Source organism: Caretta caretta, chromosome 22, assembly GCF_965140235.1.
Source record: "Caretta caretta isolate rCarCar2 chromosome 22, rCarCar1.hap1, whole genome shotgun sequence".
NCBI lineage: Eukaryota > Metazoa > Chordata > Testudines > Cheloniidae > Caretta > Caretta caretta.
The window spans coordinates 2,648,464-2,668,107 of NC_134227.1; the positions used below are offsets into that span (position 1 = coordinate 2,648,464).

At 48.0% G+C, this 19,644-nt stretch overlaps 4 non-coding genes across 4 annotated transcripts; 2 read left to right on the forward strand and 2 right to left on the reverse strand.

Annotated features, from left to right (window-relative positions):
- Positions 1 to 3,098: 3,098 nt before the first annotated feature.
- Positions 3,099 to 3,171, reverse strand: TRNAK-CUU (transfer RNA lysine (anticodon CUU)). The gene has a single exon. It is a non-coding gene; the product is annotated as a tRNA-Lys (tRNA).
- A 1,395-nt stretch (positions 3,172 to 4,566) lies between these two features.
- Positions 4,567 to 4,640, reverse strand: TRNAT-AGU (transfer RNA threonine (anticodon AGU)). Its single transcript has one exon. It is a non-coding gene; the product is annotated as a tRNA-Thr (tRNA).
- Positions 4,641 to 9,382: 4,742 nt separating this feature from the next.
- Positions 9,383 to 9,454, forward strand: TRNAQ-CUG (transfer RNA glutamine (anticodon CUG)). Its single transcript has one exon. It is a non-coding gene; the product is annotated as a tRNA-Gln (tRNA).
- A 2,651-nt stretch (positions 9,455 to 12,105) lies between these two features.
- On the forward strand, positions 12,106 to 12,178 carry TRNAK-UUU (transfer RNA lysine (anticodon UUU)). Its single transcript has one exon. It is a non-coding gene; the product is annotated as a tRNA-Lys (tRNA).
- The last annotated feature ends 7,466 nt before the right edge of the window (positions 12,179 to 19,644 follow it).

A 19,644-nucleotide genomic window follows, 5' to 3' on the forward strand; every position in this document is an offset into this window, starting at 1 on the left:
GAGCATTGGCCTGTAAACCCAGGGTTGTGAGTTCAATCTTTGAGGGGGCCATTTAGGGATCTAGGGCAAAAATTGGGGATTGGTCCTGCTTTGAGCAGGGGGTTGGACTAGATGACCTCCTGAGGTCCCTTCCAACCCTGAGATTCTATGTTAATTGTAATGTGTGGCATGTGCTGCTGGATGAAAAGACTGTATTTTAAGCTGAAACCACAGGCTCACATTGCTTCACAATATATAGCCTTGAAACAATTACATAAAGTGTGACCCATTCAATACCCCTGGATTGAAGGGTCAAAGGGGGACAATGTAGACCTGATAAATGAAATTGTTTGTAATTGTTCAATTTATTCCTATAACTTCATAAGTAAAGTTTTATTAATGAAACTTCATTCATTCATAAAACTGGGTACCCCAATAACTGACTGACAATTAAGCTGCTTGTTAAGAGCCACAGCTGTTCAGGCCACTGCCCTTGTAAATTTCACTTTCAATCCAATTGCTGCTTAAATCCCTGAAATTTACACTGTTTCAACATTGTAACTTCTGCTCACTGTTTGCCATTCCTTACACTTGTCCATATTGTAACTCAAACTCCATTTTAACTTGTCCCAAACTCCATTTTAAAATGTTCACTCCATTTTGAAAAAGCTTGCTGTGACCTTCATTTTTGCAAAACCGTGCTGCAATCTTATTAGTGTAGTTTAGATGTGTGAATGAGGTATGGATGGATGATGGAATCAACCTCCAGCCCCAGCCTGTCCTGATGAAATAAAGTTCAAATACCAACGGCTGAAGATGCAGGGAACAGCCCTAACAAAGTAAAAAGAGCCCACCCTACAAAGAAAAGAACAAAGGTACAATAGAAGGAAGATCAAAGCCAGGTCCTAGGCTAAAAGTCACATCTGCAATTGACAGGTGATCAATCACACCGAACCCAGAGGCAGTGTGATAAAGCAAGACCTATAGATTCTGGATTCAAACTAAAAAATGATTAAAAGGATGGGTGAGATGGAAGACTTTGGGTAACGTTCTGCTGCCAACATTGAGGGGCATCGGTGCGTGCCCGACAGAGACCCAGCCCTTCCTCGTGCCCGGCTTTCCTGGCCAGTTAGCCACCACGAGCTACGATCCCAAGCTGTGAAATCAAGCCACGAGCTCAAGCTATGTTCAGGACTGGTAACTATCTACCAGCTGCAGAAATTTTGATGTGTGTGTGTGTGTGTGTGTGTATACATAGGTATTAGATATTAGTTATTGGTCATAAATCAAATTGTGTTATAATAAACGTGACAACTTCTCTTGTTCCCTGAAATGATCCTGTGTAGTTTTGTCTGTATAACATCAGCACAGGCTAATGTTCTACTGTTCTACTGCCCTTTACTCATACAGTAATAACAACAACATTTCATTACCCCCTGCTCCCCTGCATTCAAGTGGTTTGCAACCCAACCCCAGCCAAAATCTATCACTTGGGCAATGCAGCTCTGTTTGCTGGATACCTAGGTAGATTAGGTGTGAATGTAAACACAATCTGGTCCTGAAGCCTTTCCCCACAGCCCCCAGCTCATCACTAGCTGTCTGGGAGAGCTCATTTAGACTTTGCTTACAAATCATTATTTGAAATTATTAGATTGGCCAACATCACCGACATGAATGCACTGACATGGTCATAAAAAACAACAGCTGTATAAGGAAGCTAGTCTATGTTCATACTTTCCAAATCTATTATACTTTTTCAAATACACGTATTTTATCATACACTTTATATGCCTTTAAAGTGTGTATTAATATTTCAATTTCAATTCAAAAGTCCAAACAATCACTACATTGGCAATACTCTATGTAATGAGTTCACAAACCTGGATGGGGAGGTGGAGTTGGGGAAATTCAGGAGAGGTGTAGGGAAATCCTTGCCTGCACCCCTCTCCAACTGGGGAGCCTGAACCTTGCCATACTCACCGCTCCCTCGAAGGGAAGCCAAGTGCTAGGTGAGCACCTAACGCTGACGGGGCAATGCTTTCAGGCTCTCCAGGGAGCCCTCAATATGAAGCAAAACCTCCAAACATTCCCCACCATAGGCAGATCAGCACAGACACATGAAGGCAGAAACAGAGGCAAGGTGACAGAGCTTTCACCTCCACCACGTAAGATGCAGCCAGCCATCTGGGACGAACCTGCTATATGCCCAGAGGCCTTTATTCCTCCAGCATGCGAGGACAGAAGGGATGTCAGGAAGTTTCCCCTTCAATCTCACACACAAAAGGCCCTTCTTAGGAAAGGCAAAATTCTGAAGAGCAAAAGAGAAAAAAACATCAAGAAGGATGCCAGAGAGAGAGACTTTTATGATCTTGGGGAATAGCTCAACACCTGACCAGGGACTTGAACCCTCAACCTTCAGAATAAAAGTCTGAGGCTTTACCAACTGAGCTCGCCTGGCTTATGAAGAAAAAGAGCAAGTTCATACAGAGGAGAAACTAGTCAAGAAAAGAGAGCAGGAAACAATAGAGGAAACCTGCTGCTCTCTCTCTATATCTGCCCAGCCCTAGCCCTGGTCTCCTCCTCCCTCCAGCACCCTGAGGCATTTTGCCAGCACAATGCCCAAGTCAACTCCACCCTCCCCAAACTCTAGAAGGCCCAGCTCATCAACCTAGCCACTCTTACAGCCTCCTCTCCAGCCCTGACCATTAGGGAGGAGGATTGAGTCTCCCTCCCTCAGGCCCACCCTTCAGCATTCCTGGGTAAAGACCAACACCGCAAAAGTGACTTTGGGCCAGCAGGTCAACCAAGAGAGCTGCCTCCTAGGCCTTGCTGCAGCCCAGCTGCAGGACTCAGAGTAAATCCAGCTCACATCCCTCCCTCTCTCTTCTCCTCTCTCCCTCCCCTTGGCTTTCTCAACACCTGGCCCCACAGAAAACTAGAGACTGGTGTTTTCTGGGCCTGCTCCTGCAGATGTGGGCTTCTATCCTGCTTCTTAAGGACTCAGCAGGAGAAAGGGACCTTTCCAGGAAATGGCCACAGCTTCTGGGAATCCCTGTCTGGCTCTGGACACCACAAGGAACCATTTGGCTCCTGGCACACAAGGCAACTTAAAAGCTGAGTGCCTGGACAGGGGCTTGAATCCTGGACCCTCAGATTAAGAGCCTGATGCTCTACCACCTGAGCTATCCAGGCTTGCTGACAGGGTTGATCCCTTTCACCACAAGAAGTAAGCCAGCAGGCAAAAGAGAGGCAAAAAAAAAGTCCCAGGAACCCCTCCTCTTTTTCTCCGCAGCCACTGCCTTTCAGCAGGATTCCTCCTCCTCCTCCCTCCTGTGCCTCAGTGCGACTAAATCTCTGCACCTAGACAGCCAGCCCATCCGCTGCATCCCAATCCCCCAGGCCTAAGCCTCCCAACCCAAGTCCTGCACGTGGCTCCATAGAATTAAGTCTCACATCTCACTGGGAACTTACTGACGGGAGCCTTGAAGTATCTGCACATGGCCCGGGTGCCTGTTAAGTACCGAGACCTGTGGTGGCTCATCATTCATGGGAAACTGTCCGTCCATGCCAATGTGCACAGCCGGCATGTGCAGAGCAAAGGTTGCCCCCAGGTGCTGTGTCAGTTTCTGGCACCACTTGAAACTATAGACCACTTTCTGGTGGCTTGTTTTTTTACCCAGGAGGTGTGGGGACTTCTGGCTACGTGATGGCGGATGCCAGACTTAGTTGGACCGGATTATTTACAGTTCGCCTGAGGCTTGTTCCTGGATCAAGGAGGGCAAGCCGCAGGGTGCCAGCAGAACCAGCTGCAGCAAGGACAAGCTCAGCAGGGGCCGCCGTATAGTGGGCGGGTGTCACGGGACACACTGCACCTGATCGATGCCATAGCAATGTACCACCTTTGGCAGAGACGCTGTCAGGAGCATCTTCAGCGATGAAGGCAGTTCCCTGCAGCAGTGGCTAACCGGATTTATGTGGCTGTTAACTGGCTGACTGTGGGTGGAAAAAAACTTTAGTGACTAGCAGAGTGGAGGCGGGTGTGGAGTGGGCTCTGGGACCAGGACGAGCCTTGATTCCCTCCTGCTGGTCTTTCTCTCTAGGCAGGACGGGGCTTTTCAGCAGCAACTGGGAGCAGTTGAGTTTCATGTTCAGGCCCGGTATCAGTTCCTCCGGGTTTCTGCTAAGCACCCAGGACCCTTAGCGGGTGGTCAGTGCACAGGATTGGCCCGGAAACCCTGCGTTACTCATGACTGCATTATTCCTTTTTTGGTATTTCCAATGGCTTTGTGTCGGTGATTTCATTTTGCTTTGTATAACGGGGTTTTCTGCTGGATCCGATATTTTAATTAATAAAAAAGACAAAAGACACAGGCTCTCCTGTCACAGGAATTACAGCCGAGGCAACCTCCTTGCTAACATATTTGCCTTTTCATCAGCTCCAGGCTGGTGATTTGATTCTTTCCAACTTTCCTCTGAAAAGAAGCCTTTTCCTTATCAAGTAATTTCTTGGATTGCTGACACAGGTCTCTTCCATTTCCTAGAAAGACATTGCAAACTCTGAGCAGAGGAGACAAAAGATGTGCAGTAAGGCACCACTGGGAGTTGAACCCAGGATCTCCTGTTTACTGGACAGGCGCGTTAGCCAGCTTAGCCATGGTGCCTGCCACTGGAAGCAATAGGCAACTGCTCCACTTGATGCTCCAAGACAACGCATCCAAATTCCAAATGGTTTTCTGCAAGGCCTGCCGACATCAAGCTGCCTGGCTCTCTGCGCACAGAAAGCCACATCTGAGGGGAGAAAGGGTTTCTAAGGCACTCTTTTCCTGCTAGCAGCTGTGTTCGTATAGTGCTGCATTGTGGTCATAGCAACCTCGACTTGACTCTGAGTGACAGTAACCTTTTCATCAGCTCCAGACTTGTCATTTGCCGAATTCCAAGACTTAGCCACGAGGAAGCCTCTCTCTGTCTTGAACAAGCATTTAAAGGATTGCCCAGGAAGGTCTTTTCTGGTTAGAAGAAAGAGATACCAAAAAGGCAGCCCGACAGATACAGTCATCTCAGCAAGGAAAGTCTGACAGGTCAAGCCAGGAGCTCCTGGTTCCTAGAAAGGCTCTTCAGTGAGCTCTTCTGAAAGGTCACTCTCTGGAGGCCTTTCAAGAGCCACTGCTGATGCTCACTGAGAAAGAGATGCCAAACCAGAGTTCTCCACTGCCTCCAGACATGCAGCTAGTAGGAGCTCTGGGCACAGAGAGGTCCCTGCTAGCGGAAAAAGGCTTTGGCAGAATGTGATGCTCTGGACCTCAAAGTAGCATCCTGGACCCCCATATTCACAGCTGTGCTATGATTATGATATGTTTTGAAGAAAGCATGCCTTGTTAGGTATGGTTTAAAAAGTCTTGGTCCATTGAACATCACTATCCTGTTGGATTGTATGTGCTATTATTGTATGTGATACAATGTATGTAAACACCCATTTTTTCATGGTTTGTATGTATAAGAACATCTTCTGTATTTTCTACAGTATGCATCCGATGAAGTGAGCTGTAGCTCATGAAAGCTTATGCTCAAATAAATTGGTTAGTCTCTAAGGTGCCACAAGTACTCCTTTTTTTTTATTGTATGTGAAGTTATCATGTATTGCTATCTGTTCATTCCTGAAATGTGGGGTAAGTGGCAAAGGCCCGCATCTAGCTTTTCAGTATCAACAAAGGAGCTGCCGACATCAGGACCAACAAGACGTGTGTTGGTGGCCCATCAAGAAGAATCCATGCTCCCAGAGACTTCTCAGCGAGGGCACGGTACACAATGGGGGCTACCTAACCTCCATGTCCCAGCAAGGGTCTTTCTAGCATCTGAAGAGAAAATATAAATGAGGGTTGATGATACCACCAAATGGCCTCTTATCTCTGGTAACGATGCTGGTTCTCCTGATCCCAAAGGACCAAGCCCCAGATCCAGGTCAATATACAAATCAGATCATACCCACAAATCACGCTGTTGCCAATCCTTTAGAATCTAAAATCTAAAGGTTTATTCATAAAAGGAAAAAGATACAGACGAGAGCTAGAAGTGGTTAAATGGAATCAATGACACACAGTCATGGCAGAGTTCTTCCTTCAGACTTGCAGCAGTGATAGAACAAATTGCAGGTTCAAATCAAGTCTCTGAAGAACATCCCCAGCTGGGATGTGGAGGGCTCCTGTTTGTAGCAAAGTCCCTCCAGAGGCAGGGAGCAGGATTGAAGACAAGATGGAGATGAGGCATCAGCCTTTTATATTCTTTTCCAGGTGTAAGATCCCCGCTTTGTTCTCACTGTGGAAAATTACAGCAAAATAGAGTTTGGCGTCACATGGGCAAGTCCCTGCATACTTTGCTGAGTCACAAGATGTATTTGCCTTCTCTCAGTGGGTCAGTTGTGTAGCTGATGGTCCTTAATAGGCCATCCAGCAGCCTATGCACAGCTGACACCAACTTGTCTGGGGTGTCACCCAGAAGCATAGCACAATAGTTTGAAATACAGACAGTATAGAGCCAATATTGATAACTTCAAATACAAAAATGATACACATATACAGATAGCATAATTATAACCAGCAAACCATAACCTTGTCTTAGACACCTTATTTGACCCCCTTTATACAAGATTTGGTGCCACTACAGGACTTTGGTTGCAACAATGATCTATACAATCCCAGTTCATGTCAATAACGTCACACCTCCCCCATCTCAACACCTGGAAGATCGTCCAGAAGACAAAGACATTGAACTGGGGAGATTGGTCCGAGGCTGAGAGGGAATTCAGCCTGTGTAAGAACTCAAACCTGCCTGGAACATCCAGTGGGGTGACAAAAGTTATTTGATATAATTCTTGCTTAGTCTGTTCAAGTTAGAATTTAGACTTTGATCCCATTTTTATTTGTTATGTAACCAACTTTGACCTCTGCGCCTAACACCTCTAATCACTTCAAATCTATCTTTCTGTAGTTAATAGACTTACTTTAATGTTTTATATTTATTAGTGGAAAGAAAAGGAGTACTTGTGGCACCTTAGAGACTAACCAATTTATTTGAGCATAAGCTTTCGTTAGCTACAGCTCACTTCATCGGATGCATACTGTGGAAAGTGTAGAAGATCTTTTAAACACACAAAGCATGAAAAAATACCTCCCCCCACCCCACTCTCCTGCTGGTAATAGCTTATCTAAAGTGACCACTCTCCTTACAATGTGTATGATAATCAAGGTGGGCCATTTCCAGCACAAATCCAGGGTTTAACAAGAACGTCGGGGGGGGGGGGGGGGAGGGTTAGGAAAAACAAGGGGAAATAGGTTACCTTGCATAATGACTTAGCCACTCCCAACTTGATTATCATACACATTGTAAGGAGAGTGATCACTTTAGATAAGCTATTGCCAGCAGGAGAGTGGGGTGGGGGGAGGTATTTTTTCATGCTTTGTGTGTATAAAAGATCTTCTACACTTTCCACAGTATGCATCCGATGAAGTGAGCTGTAGCTCACGAAAGCTCATGCTCAAATAAATTGGTTAGTCTCTAAGGTGCCACAAGTCCTCCTTTTCTTTTTGTGAATACAGACTAACACGGCTGTTACTCTGAAACCTGTCATTATGCAATTTACTAGTGAGTGTCCAAAGAGCTTGGGAGAGTTGCTCAGATTATAAAGTCTGGCATATGGCCACTTTCTTTGGAGGAAGTGGTGAACTAATTAATGAGCTTGCACAGTTCAAGAGACTTTCTTGAGCAGTGGAAGATAGTACATTTCTGAGGTGCAAGACTGAGGGCTGGGGAGATATGCTGGTGTCTCTCTCCATGTAATTCATGAGTGGCTTACAGAACATTCATGCAACTAGGTTGGGTGTATCACTGCATGTTATTGGCTGAGTGATCGCAGCTCCTGGAGGAGTTTTGCTGCTTGTCACTAGCACAGCATTGTAAGAGACAGCCCAGGCTGGAGAGTTAAAGGGACAATTTTCACTGAATAACAGAACTCCCATAGCGGATCAGACCAATAGTTTGTGTAGTCCAGTATCCTGTCTTCTGGCAGCAGCCAGTGCCAGGTGCTTCTGAGAAAATGAGCAGAACAGGCAATCAGTGAGTGAACCATCCCATTGTCCACTCCCAGCATCTGGTGGTCAGAGGTTTAGGGACACAGAGAACATGGGGAAGCATCCCTGATTATCTTGCTAATAGCTGATGCACTTATCCGGAGGAACTGATCTAATTCTTTGTTGAACTCATTTATTGCTTTGACCTTCAAAACATAACAAACACATATTTACAACCCCAAGAGGGCTTGACAACCACAAGAATCTAAAAACAGGAATTATACACCCGGAAGTCAAGAAATGTGAATAAAGTCATGATATTTCGTTCTTATGGGCCTCTTTGTTCCTGAGCCTTTAGGGTGCAGTAAGGCCACTTCCACAAAAGCTGGAGCCTAAACACCTGAATGGATCTTGGTCTCCCCTCATCCTTTTCCTGTTACCTCACCCAAACATTTCATAGACCTAAGGCCATAGCTACCCTACAAGCCTATGTTAACTCTCGTTACGTCAGCATAGACTCGCAACGGTCACTGTGTCACTTGTGTGACTGACTTCCTTGTGCCATCGTAATAAATAAAGAGATTGCACCCTCCTTACAGTATGTTGAAGGGAAACCCTAAGGAAATTAAGAGTTTAAATTATCCTCCACGTGTCCCGCGTCCCACTAAACTGAATCCAACCCACAGGTCACTTGGGCAGAAGTATCAGTGTCAGGATGCTCCATTGTTAGCACAGTAAATGAAGCTGCAAAATAAATGATGTTTAAATGACCTCACTCTATATTTTGCAACCCTGTATGAAGAGGTAATAGATACAGACGTGCACCAGGCAGGGTCGTTTGGAGGCCGAAGACTTTATGCTTCCATCCCATGCCACTGTCAAGTTTTAGCAAATTAGGACAAGTCAGCAAATAAGAACAATGTCAGGTATCAGAAACTACTACAGGTAGCAAATTCCTATAGGTAGCAGTTTTTGGCACTACTCCTGTGCACCTCTGCTCCCCGGCTCTTCTTGGGCTCCTGCTCCCACCTTAGCTCGGCCCCACTCTCGCTCAGGTAGTTCCAGCTCACACGGAGGATGGGACCCCCTGGCCTGGTGACTCCCTCATGAGACTGCCTGGCCCGTCAGTCTGGCTAACTTGGAGCTTTGGCCTCTCTGCATTGCCTCTGGGGACTGTCAGTCTCAGGGTCCTGATTTCCCATTGACCCTTCCCCCTTCTATTGGGACTGGGAACTAGCCAACCAAAAAAACCTCACTAAGATTTAATATGGGGCCAACATCCCCCTTACACAAGCCAGCCCCATGAGGGTCACCGACCTCCAGCAAAAGCAGTATAAACTGGTCCCATGGTGTAATGGTCAGCACTCAGGACTCTGAATCCTAAAATCTGAGTTCAAATCTCAGTAGGACCTTGTGTTGGTTTCGGGTAAAGCCCTGGAGCTTGCACTGCTCACCTTCCCTCTCTCCACTTGTACAAGAGCGAGTTGTTTCTCTCCTGCTGGGTGACTCATGCCCACTTGGTCCAGGTCTTTGGTTGGGATGGCTGCAGTTGGTTGGGGATCTTGAACTAGCTACCAATGCCTGAAGTCCTGCGGTTTGACCTGGTAGTTGGGATTCTTGCTGCTTCACCTAATGCCTACAAGTTTAGCCCTTGTGCTTGCTGCCACACATTTCCTCTTGCCCACAAGGAGCTTGAAGAAAGGAGTGGCAGGGCCAGGCTTCATAGTCAGGGCTACGCAGGAAGGAGGAAAAGTCCCAGGCTGGAGCCCAGCACACCTTTCCTCCTCTGGGCACCTAGAGCAGAGGCAGCTGGTGCTGACAGCTCTAAGGGAAGGCTTAAAAGCCACAGAGGAACCGAAGGTGGGGCAAGAGGAGGGGAGGACCATGCCTATGTGTGGCCAGCAGACAGCCACAAAGACACTTGGCCGGTCTGCTCCCAGCCACCTGGCATGCCAAATACCCACTGAAGGCCACCCACAGACCAGCATGTGGGGCAGCTGCTGTCGCTTGGCAGCCAGTATCAGAAGATGGTAGCAAAGCAGGGCCAGCCCCCATGGTGGGGCCTCTGACTGTTCCCACTCGAGGTGCTCAGTTTTGCAGCGGAGCAGGAGATTTTTCCCCAAGAGGCTTTTCCCCAGCTGGTGGTGTGGAGGAAAAACACGGTAGACCTAAGTAGGCCCAAAACTTTGGTCAAGCTAACTGTGTATATGAAGCCTAAGAAGACAGTAAGAAAAATTCCATTGTGGGACAATTGCAGCAGCACAGCTTAAGAAAAGTAACCCTAACAGCTAGAAATCAGGAAAGACCGTTAACCGCAAAAGAACAACCTGTCAATAACAGGAAAAGCTTGTTTTGTTATATTCCAAATAAGGCAAAACTACTGTTAAGGCTCGCATTATATGCCAAATAAGCGAAAGCTCCATTGGTGGAAGTGCGCTTGACCAATTGTGGTTTTCAGCTATATAAACTCCTGTATTTTCTGTTTACGCCAGAGCAGCTCCGGCTGACTCTCCCTGTATGCGCATTCTTGAATAAAGCTGGCCTCAGTCTTGTTCTGAACCAAACACAACGAGTGGTTAATTTTCCACCACAGTGAACAGAGAAAGCAGAGAAACACCCGGCTCCCCAGGCGCTATTTAGCCCCCTCAAGCACAGGGACAGGTGCACATTTGGAGGAGGGAAACTGCTCTACACGCTAGCCCGGGCAGCTGCCCATTTACTTTGGCAAGTCAGGAATGGCAAAGGCTAGACTGGACACACCTGGGCTCACACCCTAGCCTTTGTGATGCCCAAACCCAACTCCTTCTCGGGGGTATAGCTGAAGCCAGAGCTTGGCCTGAGCAGCCAAGAAGAGGTTCCAGCCCTGAAGAAAGCAGGACTTTCAACCAAAGCAAGTACAACCACAAGGAGAGTCAAATCCTGAATCATCTGATCCACAGGGAGATGCCTTATCCATCTGACCACATGATGAGGGAGTCTAAGCACTTCTTTAGAAAAGGTGGACACAGTGTTTCTCGGGTCATCTAGGGAGGGGGCAGAGACTCTCTGGGCACAAGAAATTGAGTTCCCAGCCAGATGTGAGACTTAATTCTATGCAGCCAGGTGCAGGACTTGGGCAGGGAGGCTTAGGCCTGGGGGATTGGGATGCAGCAGATGGGCTGGCTGTCTAGGGGCAGAGATTTAGTTGCATTGAGGCAGAAGAGGGAGGAGGAAGAGGAATCCTGCCGATAGGCAGTGGCTGCGGAGAAAAAGAGGAGGGGTTTCTGGGACGTTTTTTGCCTCTCTTTTGCCTGCCCAATTGCTCTTGTGGTGAAAGGGATATAACCTGTCAGCAAGCCAGGCTAGCTCAGTTGGTCAAGCATCAGGCCCTTCGTCTAAGCTTTGAGCTCCTATCTGGACACTCAGGTTTTTAAATTGCTTTGTGTGCCAGGAGCCAAATGGTTCCTTGTGGTGTCCAAAGCCATGCATGGACTCCCAGAAGCTGTCACCATTTCCTGGAAAGGTCCCTTTCTCCTGCTGAGTCCTTAAATAGCAGGATAGAAACCTACATCTGCAGGAGCAGTCCCAGAAAGCACCAGTCTCTGGTTTGCTGTGGGGCCAGGTGTTGAGAAAGCCAAGGGGAGGGGGAGAGGAGAAGAGAGAGGGAGGGATGTGAGCTGGATTTACTCTGAGTCCTGCAGCTGGGCTGCAGCAAGGCCTAGGAGGGAGCCCTCTTGTTTGACCTGCTGGCCCAAAGTCACTTTGGTGGTGATGGTCTTTACCCAGGAAAGCTGAAGGGTGGGCCTGAGGGAGGGAGACTCAATCCTCCTCCCTATTGGTCAGGGCTGGAGAGGAGGCTGTAAGAGTGGCCAGGTTGATGAGCTGGGCCTTCTAGAGTTTGGGGAGGGTGGAGTTGACTTGGGCATTGTGCTGGCAAAATGCCTCAGTGTGCTGGAGGGAAGAGGAGACTAGGGCAAGGGCTGGGAAGAGATAGAGAGAGAGCAGCAGGTTTCCTCTATTGTTTCCTGCTCTCTTTTTCTTGACTAGATTCTCCTCTGTATGTACTTGCCCTTTTTCTTTCTGAGCCTGGCTTGCTCAGTTGGTAGAGCATAAGACTTTTAATCTGAGGGTTCAGGGTTCAAGTCCCTGGTCAGGTGTTGAGCTATTCCCCAAGATAATAAAAATCTATCACTTTGGCATCCTTCTGGGTGTCTTTTTCTCTTCAGGATTTTGCCTTTCCTAAGAAGGGCCTTTTGTGTGAGGGATTGAAGGGGAAACTTCCTGACATCCCCTCTGTCCTCGCATGCTGGAGGAATAAAGGCCTCTGGGCATATAGTAGGTTCCTCCCAGATGGCTGGCTGCATCTTATGTGGTGGAGGTAAAAGCTCTGTCTCCTTGCCTCTGTTTCTTCCTTCACGTGGCTGTGCTGATCTGGCTGGCCTGTCTGAGAGCTTTTGCTTCGTATTGAGGGCTCCCTCCTACTGCAGATTGATGTGGGCTCCCTGGAGAGCCTGAAAGAATTGCCCCATCAGCGTTAAGTGCTCACCCAGTGCTTGGCTTCCCTTCAAGGGTGCAGTGAGGAGGGCAGCGCTCAGGCTCCCCAGTTGGAAAGCGGTGAGTAGGGCGGGGTTCAGGCCCCCCATTTGGAGCGCTGGCAGGGATTTCCTACACCCCCTGAATTTCCCCAACCCTCCCATCCCCGAGGTTTGTGAATTAGTTACATGCTGTGTTGCCAATATAATGATTGTTTGGACATTTGAATTGAAATTGAAATATTAATACACACTTTAAAAGCATATAATGTGTATAATAAAATACATGTATCTGAAAAACTATAATAGATTTGGAAAGTATGAACATAGATTAGCTTCCTTATACAGCTGTTGTTTTTTATGACTGTCATAAATATAAAGGGAAGGGTAAACCCCTTTAAAATCCCTCCTGGCCAGAGGAAAAATCCTCTCACCTGTAAAGGGTTAAGAAGCTAAAGGTAATCTCGCTGGCACCTGACTTAATTGACCAATGAGGAGACAAGAGCCTTTCCAAGCTGGGAGGAGGGAGAAAAACAAAGGGTCTGTGTCTGTCTGTGTGATGCTTTTGCCAGAGACAGAACAGGAATGGAGTCTTAGAACTTAGTAAGTAATCGAGCTAGCTATGTGTTAGATTATGATTTCTTTAAATGGCTGAGAAAATAAGCTGTGCTGAATAGAATGAATATTCCTGTCTGTGTGTCTTTTTTGTAACTTAAGGTTTTGCCTAGAGGGATTCTCTATGTTTGAATCTAATTACCCTGTAAGGTATCTACCATCCTGATTTTACAGAGGTGGTTTATTTTTCCTTCTGTTAAAAGTCTTCTTGTAAGAAAACTGAATGCTTTTTCATTGTTCTAAGATCCAAGGGTTTGGGTCTGTGGTCACCTATGCAAATTGGTGAGGATTTTTACCAAACCTTCCCCAGGAAGTGGGGTGCAAGGGTTGGGAGGATTTTGGGGGGAAAGATGTGTCCAAACCATGTTTCCTAGTAAACCCAGATAAAGTTTGGTGGTGGCAGAGGAAATCCAAGGGTAAAATAATTTTGTACCTTGGGGAAGTTTAACCTAAGCTGGTAAAAGTAAGCTTAGGAGGTTTTCATGCAGGTCCCCACATCTGTACCCTAGATTCTGAGTTGGGAAGGAACCTTGACAATGACCATGTCAGTGCATTCTTAGCGGTGATGTTGGCCAACCTAATCATTTCAAATGATGATTTGTAAGCAAAGTCTAAATGAGCTCTCCCTGACAGCTAGTGATGAGCTGGGGGAAAGGCTTCAGGACCAGATTGTATTTACATTCACACCTAATCTACCGAGGTATCCAGCAAACAAAGCTCTGTTGCCCAAGTGATAGATTTTGGCTGGGGTTGGGTTACAACTCACTGGAATGTGGAGGGTTGCGGGGGGTAATGAAATGTTGTTCTTATTGTCTGAGTAAAGGGCAGTAGAACTGTCCTTAGCCTGTGCTGACTGAGGGCATCAGGAGAGAGGGTGGGGACAGGTGTTTAGCTTGATGGTCTGCCTGAGTCACAAGTACTGTTTGACCTGCCCCTCTCCACTGATTAAAGACAGAGCTGATCAGACTCCATAGAGAGTCTTTGTTCTGTTAAGTAACCACTACAGCTGAAATCACTGAGAATCAGGTCTAAGTGCTTAGACCTGCAGTGGGACAGTGTTTCTGTGGCAGAGACGGCCCAGTCTGCACTCGCAGCGAGGTTCCCGCACTGAGAGCTCGGCTGAAATCACTGAGAGCCGGTGGAACCTCAAGAGACCAACTCGCAGAGGTCACAGTGGCAGGTGGCAGCAGCAGGTGACGGCGCAGGGCCATTGGCTACAGAGCGATGGAGTGAACGGTGGCACAACGAACAACAGTGGCCAGAGCAAACCGTGAGCAGCTGGAGGAACGAGCAAGGTGCCTTTTTGCCCCTCACCTGGGAGATGAACTCATGTGAAAGCTCCTCTGAACGCTGAGTCTCCGCTGACCCAGGACAACACCGGTGAGTGTTCACGGGGCTCGTAAGAATGCTGGAGACACAGCACAGTTCATGCGAACAAACAAGCATCGTACAGTACTTCCTATTGAAGCGCGAGACACCGCACACTGCGAACTGGAGGCCGATGTTAAGGGCATGGTCACTTGTTCATCCTGAAGTTGAACACTGGTTCCGAACAAGACCAGCAAATGCTCACTGCCTTTCTGCAAGAAACTCCACTGACTGGCTCGAAGCACGTGGTGCAACAGTGAAAGTCTCATCAGTTAAAAAAGTGAAGAACTCTCTCCCCACATTCAAAACATTTGCATACATGGCTGATGAATGCGCAGATGCAAATGGGCATCAAGCATTAAGTCATTGTGTACATTATCTTGATGTCAGTGGTAGGCCAGTAGATGCATTTCTAGATGTTCAAGTTACACAAGACACATCGGCTGCATCTGTGACAACCTACGTCTTAGAAGAGTTAAATGCTTGTCAACTGGAGCCCAAACAGATGGCTGCTTGTGCATTTGATGGAGCTGCAAACTTCTCTGGTGGAGTACAAGCTTTGCTCAGAGAAAAGTGTAACCCTAATCTCTCCTGAAAGAAAAAGAGTACTAGTGGCACCTTAGAGACTAACCAATTTATTTTGAGCATAAGCTTTCGTCAGCTACAGCTCACTTCATCGGATGCATACTGTGGAAAATACAGTGAGGAGATTTTCCTTTTCTTTTTGCGACTACAGACTAACACAGCTGCTACTCTGAAACCTAATCTCTCCTGTACACACTGCAGAGGCCATCTGTTCCAACTAGCGCTAGTACGAGCTGCCAACTCTTCAAAAGACATTCAAAAAGCTGTACATTTAACGTCTTCATTATATTCTTTTTTCAGCAAGAGTCCAAAAAGACTGAATATCTTGGAAAATACAGAAGATACACTAGGACTGAAGTTCAGATTAGTCCAACCTGGGAAAACCCTCTGGCTTTCTCATGAGCAATCCTTGGCTGTTGTCTTAGAATTACTCCAGCCATTATTACTGGCTTTGGAAAGTATCTGCCAAGATGGGATGGATCTAAGTAGTGAGGCTGGTGGATTACTTTTCCTACTACATTTAGAGAAGACTATTGCCATTCTCTCCCTTGTAAGTCTACTGTTGAAACCACTTGGGCCATTAAACAATGCCGTCCAGGCATCTGCTACAACAGTAGTAGATCTTTGTCCAGCAATAGAAGCAAAATTTGGATCAATCAGAGAGCTATCCCTTGAAAAAGTACTGGAAGAAGCAAAGACTTCAGTCCAGAAGTTGACTAATGAAGGCATTTATAGTGAATACTTAAGTGTAGAGGACAAGAAGTGTCTGTTAAGACAACTGAAAAAGTACACAGCCTTGATTCTTAAAGATCTACAACAGCGACTTCTAGATTCTACTCAACCTCTACGTAGCTTTTACAGATGCCTGTCCTATAAAACACCGACAGCTGAGTGGAGCGAGGTACTACCAGCAAGGGGGCTGCCACGTGCTCAGTCCAGAAGAGAGAATTTGAACATAGAGTGAAATATCATACGACGAATGAATGAAGATTTGACTTCAACTTCTTTTTTATCATCGCTAGTGGCTCTACCCGACCTTTGTGTTCTGTTTCCTGGGATCAAAGGAGTAAGAATTCATCTCTTGCTACTCCCACTCACAACAGAACAAAACAACAACAACACAACAAAAGAGTGTTCTTTTTCTTCATTGAATAGAATTTTGTGTTCTGAAAGAAGTCGCCTTCTGCCTGATCATGTGAATGAACTAATGAGCATATCAATTGACGGAATGGAAGTACCGGACACACGATAAGCCACCAAAGATGAACTCACTGCATTCAAGAAGTTCATTAACAGAGTTGTGCAAAATTGTAACAAGAAACCAAGAAGGATGTAGACGTAGTGCTCCATAGAAGGTTTCTGTAGCCAACGTTAATTTGTGTGATGATTTTAAAACATGAGTTAAGTCTAATAAAATGGTCATGAAACATTTTTCAGTTTTTACTATGGTGCCATACAGCCTACCTTCACTGTCACGGTCTCACCCCTCATCGGCCGTGACCCTCACCCCCTGTACATTTGAACCCCTGCCCCATTGCAATTCCTGCAGAAAACACTGCCTGGCTCCCAGTCCCCCTGCTCTAACCTCTAGACCCTGCTCTGTTCCCAGAGCCCAGGATAGAACACAGGGGTCCTGGTATCCAGCCCCGCTCTGACCACTAGACCCTACTGCACTTTTAGATTTTAGGCTCGCTGCCTCTTCTATCCCCCCCTCCACCTGTCCATCCCTTCGCTGCAGGTTTTTGGGTTGTCACCCAGCTCTTCACTCCCCCAAGTGCAGCCCGAGGCCTTCCATTCCCACAACCACTTATCCTCTCCCCCCTCGTGCTGGATCATCTGCTTGGTCCTCTCCCCCTCTCAGGGCACCCTGTGCTGCGTGGCTGGGGCTTGTGCAACAGCCCAGCAACAGGCAACACAGAATGGAAACCACAGGTCCTGCCCCGCCTCACCCGAGCTGCCCTTCAGGTGCATCAGAGCCCAGCAACCCACACCTGCACCCTCCTGCCCCACAGGGGGCGAGCGGCAGCCCCCGCCATATTCTGCAGAGGGGTGAGGGTCAAGCCAGCCAACCCATTTAGGATGAGGGAATCGCCACCCTTTTTTCTCCACGTCCACTGCCTATCAGCGGGATTCCTCCTTCTCCTCCCTCCTGTGCCTCAGTGTGAATAAATCTCTGCACCTAGACAGCCAGCCCGCCCGCTGCACCCCAATCCTCCAGGCCTAAGCCTCCCTGCCCAAGTCCTGCACCTGGCTGCATAGACTTAAGTCTCACGTCTCGCTGGGAACTCGACTTCTTGTGCCCAGAGAGCCTCTGCCCCCCTCAGTAGCTGACCTGAGAAACACAGTGTCCACCTTTTCCAAAGAAGTGTTTGGAGAGGCTTTTCTTGTGTGACTGCGTGACCTAATGGATCAGACATCTGACTTCAGTTCAGGCAATTGAGGGTTCGAGTCCCTTCGTGGTTGGACTTGTGTAGTTTTCCCTTTGTGCTGAAAGTCCTGCTTTCTTCAGGGCTGGATCCTCTTCTTGGCTGCTCAGGCCAATGCTCTGGCTTCAGCTAGACCCCCGGGAAGGAGTTGGGTTTGGGTGTCACAAAGGCTAGGGCGTGAGCCCCAGGTGCGTCCAGTCTAGCCTTTGCCATTCCTGACTTGCCAAAGTAAATGGGAAGATGCCCGGGCTAGCGTGTAGAGCAGTTTCCCCCCTCCAAATGTGCACCTGTCCCTGTGCTTGAGGGGGCTAAACAGCGCCTAGGGGTCTGGGTGTTTCTCTGCTTCTCGCCAGCTGGGGAAAAGCCTCTTGGGGTAAAATCTCCTGCCCCGCTGCAACAGTGAGTACCTGGAGTGGGAACGGTCAGAGGCCCCACTAGGGGGTAGCCCTGCTTTCCTACCATCTTCTGATGCTGGCCTCTGAGCATCAGCAGCCGTCCCATATGCTGGTTGACTGGTGGCCTTCAGTGGGTGTTTGGCATGGCAGGGAGCAGGCTGGCCACGCGCAGACATGGTCCTCCCTCCTCTGAACAGCCAGAAATGCAGAGACAGTCTGAGCTTAGAAAGCAGAGACCCAGGAGAGTTAATGAGGGTGAAAAGACACGAGAGGGTGAGAAAGATGGAGAAATGACCTATGAAGACACCTCAAACTACAGGGACACGATCTGGTTAAGGGAGGTGGAAGCAATTGAAATGTGCTTGGGAGGATGGTGATGATAGATTGAAAAAATGTTGGATTCAGTGAAAGAGGAGACCAAATATGGGAAGCTGAATGGCAGCTCCACATCAGGTCATTGGGATCAAACATCCCACCCGTAGGCACCTTGAACTGTGCTAGACACAGAGAAAAGGCAAAGAGGGATCCAGCTCCCAAATGATCCTCTTCTGGGAGAAGACCGCCTGGATCATTAGGACATGGGTTGGGAATGGAGTGGAAGATCCCTCAGGACGAGGAGAGAGAAAGTCCTCAGGGCTAGGTACACTTGGCAACACAAGTGAAAGGGCTTCACACCCTGCACAGCTGCGGCTGAAGGGCAGCATCAACAGCTAGGGGCTGCAGGCTTCGCCTGAGCTGCGTTGGCAGCAGGACTGGAGGCAGGTTAGGATTGAGATACCAAGGGAATGTCCCCATCCTCAGCTGGTGTTGGTTTAGATTTAAACAATGATGCAGCCTCTGCTCCTGAGCAAAAGCACCGGAACCTTGGAAGAAGTAGGGGAGCCACGAGGCCCTGCCCTTCTCCATGGCCCCACCTCTCTTCTTCCCCTGGAGGCCCTGCCCCCGAGCCAGGACAGAAGCTGTGGTAAAAACCAAGCCAGGCTGTGGAAAAAAACACCTAGGGAGCCCAAGCCACTATGGGGAGCTCCGAACCCTCCACCTGCCCTGGGTTAGGGGCTGGGGTTCCCAATAGCCTGTGGCCATCAGCTGAGGCAGCCTGGAATGCAGCTATAAGTCAACCCAAAGGATGGAAGGCATCTCTAGCTGGACTCGCAAGTTCAATAGCATGGGGGCATCTGGAACAAAAATCTCCCTTGAGCAGACATAAGTAGCCAAGCAGGAGGGAAAAGAGAGACTCTTGTGCAATTGGGATGCTGAGCAGCAGCGCCTCCAGGGCTTCACAGCAATCTGATGCAGCTCCAGAAGATCCTACCAAGCTCTGAACTGGGATTCAGAGTCCTGAGGGCTGACCATTACACCATGGGACCAGCTGGCTCTGGTTTTTCTGCAGAACACCTATGACCACTAGTATTCAGACAGCAGACTTGTCCACTGCACTCCTTGGTTCTCTCCAGCTGCTCCCTCCCTTGAGACCTTTTCTCCTCCCCCATCTCTAGTTCTCATCTCTGGTCTTCCCCCCACTTTGTTTTCTCAGGGACCTAGCCCCACATTGCTGTGTTGTTCACTATCCTATTTAACCTTCCAAATCAGCTGGGTCTGGAGAACTTCCCCAGCTGGTTCTCCCCTACATAGATAGCAGTGACGTCTGGTGTGTCCTCACAGGGAACCAGCTCACTAAAAAAGAGCCAGGAGCTGGTCCCAG